General features: G+C 32.0%; 1 long non-coding RNA gene across 4 annotated transcripts; it reads right to left on the bottom strand.

The window, feature by feature from the left end:
- Nucleotides 1-1,510: 1,510 nt before the first annotated feature.
- On the bottom strand, nt 1,511-4,816 carry LOC136208265 (uncharacterized). 4 transcript variants are annotated; one of them, XR_010677039.1, is made up of 5 exons: nt 4,548-4,813; nt 4,308-4,443; nt 4,006-4,102; nt 3,797-3,890; nt 1,512-2,958 (listed from the first exon to the last, which is right to left on the bottom strand). It is a non-coding gene; the product is annotated as an uncharacterized lncRNA (long non-coding RNA). The 4 variants fall into 4 exon arrangements; XR_010677038.1 differs by having other exon boundaries at nt 1,514-2,958; nt 3,823-3,890; nt 4,548-4,811; XR_010677037.1 differs by having other exon boundaries at nt 1,511-2,958; nt 3,797-4,102; nt 4,548-4,816.
- Between the last annotated feature and the right edge of the window lie 243 nt (nt 4,817-5,059).

The raw sequence follows: 5,059 nt of genomic DNA, 5'->3' as shown, positions 1-5,059 counted from the left end.
ATGTGAGACGTAGAGCGCTTGATGCGCCGGTTAGGAGAACCGAAGAGTGGCAAAGGGATGTAGTGGTGAGGGGTAGGGGAAGACCTAAGCAAACTTGGAGGAGGGTGATCGAGAGTGATATGAGTTTATTGGGAATTGAGGAAAATATGGTAGTGGATAGGACGGAGTGGAGGGAGCGAATCTGTGTCGCTGACACGACTTGATTTTCACGGTTTTATATGATGGTTCATGTTAACCGACCCCGAATCATTTCGGGATTAAGGCTTTGTTGTTGTTGTTGTTGTAGCTTAATTGAATAATTTAAGTGGTTAATAAAAAATCATTAGCTTCAAAAAAAAAATCATTATTAAACACACTTAAACTAAATAAGTGTTTAATCTAATAATTTAAGTGATTTTTGTTGTTATCAAACAGGGTCTAAGTGTCATTAAACTTGACCCTAAGAACATCTCTTCTTTTCATGATTGGAGTCTCTTGTATGAACTAAAAAAACTAGAGAAGATAAAGAAAAAAAAAATTAATACATACAGATTGGTCTTTTTGAAATTTAATGATGAGCATTCTGAATTTATCTGAAGTCCCCTATTAACCTATTGAATTTTCTTTAAAATAAACTATATAAACCCTAATCCTATTTGAAATAACCTATTGACTCACTGGACTTAAAACCAGTTTGACATTGTTGTGACTAAAAATATGTTAGGAAGAAAAATATTATAGGAAAAAACAGAAAGTACTTAATAAATACGTACTAAAAGTTTTAAAAGTTAAAAAATAAAACATATATATATTGTTAATATTGAAAGTTATGGTTAATTTTATCCAAGAGAAAATTGCTGCCAATTTTTTTAATAAATTGTAAACGTTACTTTTTTCAAAAGCTACAAATTGTAGCTTTTCATTTTCTCCGGTTTCTAAACTTTTAAGGAAACAACTTTGCATTTGTCAATAACCCTTTTAACTGGAAAAAAAAGAGAAAAAACTGCTTTGACAACCAGTGGCGGATCCAGGATTTGAGGTTTGGGAGGGCTAAATTTTAATTGTGTAATTTGCAGTAATTTTTTAAAGTTCAGCCCGTCAGGGCTGAGCAATTTCTTTTTTAGCATCTAGCATGATAAAACTACTTCATTTTGGCCAAAGTAAAAAGCGTAAAACTTATTTAATTTTCTATATGTCCAATGTTGATTTCCTAAACTAAGACACCTACATTTTTATCGTTTTAGTGTGTTGAATGCTAAAAAATTAATATTTTATAAATCCAACATTAATTGCTTAAAAATTATATTTGAAAAAAAAAGTTCAAAAAAGTTGTAAGGAAAAAATCAATTGGATAAATAATACAGTAAAACCTCTATAAATGCATATCCTTGGGACCAGAAAAAAATATTCATTAAACGAGATTATTTATTTATCGATAAATTAATAAATTATTCATTTATCAATAAATATTCATTAGATATGTAATTATCTTGTTTAGAAAATATATTATTTGATTGATTTATAATTATCACATTAGCGTAATTGCAAATCAATCAAATAATTATAAGCATAATTATAGGCACAATTATAGGTCTTGTTTTTTTGTAAACTCTTGGGTATTTATATAATAATTATTACTTTATATTTTTATTGGGCCCCTAAGGATTTAAATATTTTTTATTACTTAATGCATTTGGCGAGGTTATTACTTTAGTCCATTGGCCCAAGTCGGGACCAGAAGAATTTATTATATAAGCGAGGTTATTACTTTATCGAATATTCATTTATCGAGGTTTAACTGTACCAAAAAAAATGAGGTTTAAGGGGTTTGAATCCATGACCTTTTACATTAAAACAAGCTCCTTAACCAATCCAACCACCTCAACATATTGTTATAACTTTACAAACACACATTAATATAATATAATTAGGGGGGCTATCAACTACCGAATCCACACGACCCAAATCCACCCAACACAAAATTAGTGAGCTAGTGTTTTATTAAACAATGTACACCAAATTGACATGCAAAATTTTGAGTTGAGTTAGGGTATCGAAAATGACTCAAATATTTTAAGTTATTATATCCTCTTTTGTTTTTACATGTCACCTTAATAGAAGTAATAAAATTACAGTTATCACCTACAAACACGACTCAAATCTCTCAAATTTTTACACGCCATCCTTAATAAATATAGTAAAATTAGACGTGACCTGTGAACAGGCAACTTGAATCCAACGAATCCAACATAATATACCAGATTAGAGGCTTGTTAAGTAGAGTTTGGTTCAAACTCTTGGACAGTTGTAACTAAACTAATAATACAAAAATTAAATATTTAAGTAAATATTTAGAACAAAAGAGTAAGATACTCACTAGAGCATATTTTTGCTCATTATGTTCGGGTAAGTTACACTTATGGCTTTCAGTTTTGACCGTACTTTTTCTTTATAGTCACTGGACTTCAAAACCGGATATCCTAAACGACCTCAAAATGACTGATGATGACTACCTCAAAATGGAAAAGTCCAAGAATTAAAGTTGTTTCGGACACATTTTCCATGACCATGCCCGATTTTCCGAAATACCATTTTCGGAGCTTTCTCTCTCCTAACCAAACTACACCTAAATTACCTCAAAACAAAAAAAAAATTAAGAATTAAAGTTGCTTAAGGAGTGATCAACGATTAAGGGACTCTTATGTTAGTAAAGGGTAAGGTTGAGGATTTTTATATCCAGGTTTGAAGTTCGTTCCAACGACTATAAAGAAAGTAAGGCCAAAGTTGATGTGCCATAGGTGTAATGTACCTTGTTATTTCCAATAATACTGGGTTTAACAACACACACAAACACTAAGCAGCAAAAGAATGATAATAATTCAAGAAAGAACATTAATTACTTGAAATAGGAATTATAAAAATGAGAGGATTGTTGGTCTAGAGTCCTTCAAATCCAGAGCGCTCCTAATGGCATCTACCCTGCAAACAAATGGGCAAAATGCAAGAAAACACATCAATATGTACAGAAGAACTTCAGTGTATATAGAACAAAAATCATCCTCAAGTTGACATGTGGAGATAAATAAATTCAAATCAACTTTTGCAACCAAATAATACCTTCATTCAACTTTTTGAATCTTTCAGCCAATTTAGTCGACAAATTGACACATTTATGGTTAATTACCAAAGAATTTCTTTATTTAGGGAGGATTTCAAACAATTTCCGAGTATGTGGTGATTTTGGGTTGCCCCGCTGGTCAGAAAGGGGGACAAGAAGGTGGACTGAAGTTGGTCCACCTGTAAAAATGGACCAGCTTCTTGTGTTAATTACCATAGGCAGACTAAAATTGATCCGCCTGTATGATAAGTAGACTGATAAAAAAAATTATCGCAGGTGAGCCAAAAATACCAAATAAATAGAAATAGTTTGAAATCCAAACTACTGAAGAAATTTAGTCCAACTTGTCGCAACTTTCTAGTGGATTTACCAAATTCAATATTTGCTAAATACTGAATTGCTCTTTACTCAAACTAATGTTAAACTCACCATTAGGAAAAGGATCAAAGTCAAAAGCAATCCAAACAACGTCAACAAATTTCATCTGATAAAAATTCAGAATTCCATGTACAATATAAATAAAGACTAAATGACTGAATTTCTTTTTCTAATCTTTGGTTTGACAACAAAAATTTGTTACTGAATAGGCAAATATATTTGCTGCTACCAACCCAAAAATAGTAATAAGAAAATCATCTGAGAAATAATAAGTACAATCAATTGCAAGATTAAGAGAAATAACTAAAGCAAAGGTCCTACGCTTGAAAAAAGCTTAGGAGCTTTACTTGCGGTTTGCAGAAGGTGCAAATGCTTCAATTAGTGGTTGTCTTGCATGTTAATGTAGATCTGCATCCTGTAAAAACATAAAATGTGAAACAGAAAGTAGATGACAGTTATACAAAATAAGCTTAGGAATGTCACAACAAATAACATAACTTATGAATCGTTGAAGATGCAACATATCCTACATTTGCACAGAGCATTATATCCTCAGGAAGCTAGAGAAGATCAGAAAGAACAAAGATATTGGCCAAGAATTAAGCAAAAGGCTACCATCAATGGAATCTGCAATCACAGTTCGGGCCATTAAGAAGTTCAAATTGTTTTTAAGGAAAGGTAAAAAATTAGAAATTAGTAAACCAAATTAAAATCATTAGGCAGTGGAGGAACAAATAGAACAGAGAGACACTAAGTAAACTCAAAAATTCAAAACTAGAACTCTCTGCTTGGAAAATCAATACCTAAAACGCATAATTGAAGAGAATCTAACCTGGAGAATGCCGCAGCCACGATCCATTTTAAATTTTTTGAGCCAATGATGAGAAAATCATCCATAGTGTGTAAAGCACATATGAAAGAGAATCTAACCTGAAGAATCTAGTAGCTGCAAGGGTCCATTTCGAAATCTAAAAACAAAAATTGAATCAATGTTAGGAAAATCATACACGTAGTGATAATGAACCCTAATCAAATAGCAATTGCAATTTAAAATTGAATGGAAATTAAATACCAAACAGGATTTGTTTAATCTGAACCGCAAATAAAGAAGTCTGCATTGACTAACAAAATTTGGGGAGAACAATTGGAAAAGGACAGAGAGGAGAGAGGAGAGAGGAGATTTATCCTTCAAGAGCTCCAGATCATAAAGAGGAAGAACGAAAATGGCATACAGAGAATAACATGGAGGAGATGGAAACCGTCTTAGGGCTCGATTGGATGAAAAATAGGGAGGGGAAATAGAGTGAATTACTGTACCCAGTACTAATGTTCCACCCTCAGCCTCGTAAAAAGACGAAATCGTTCTTTTAGCAAAAATTTAAAATTTCTAAACTCTCTCAAACTCTTCCAAACTCATTTCTTTTCAAAATCAAAAATTACATGTACAATGGCAAGCAAGGTCGGCTTTGGGCCTAGGCTTAGGGTGCGGCGGCCTAAGACCATAGCTAGAGGGGATCCAAAAAAATTTTAGAGTTATAAATAAATATTTTATGTTTTAAATATAATAAATAAATTCAAAGCAGC

This window comes from Euphorbia lathyris, chromosome 10 (genome assembly GCF_963576675.1).
Source record: "Euphorbia lathyris chromosome 10, ddEupLath1.1, whole genome shotgun sequence".
NCBI lineage: Eukaryota > Viridiplantae > Streptophyta > Magnoliopsida > Malpighiales > Euphorbiaceae > Euphorbia > Euphorbia lathyris.
Note: the sequence above shows the minus strand (reverse complement) of the source record. Positions and strands in the feature narration are given on the sequence as shown.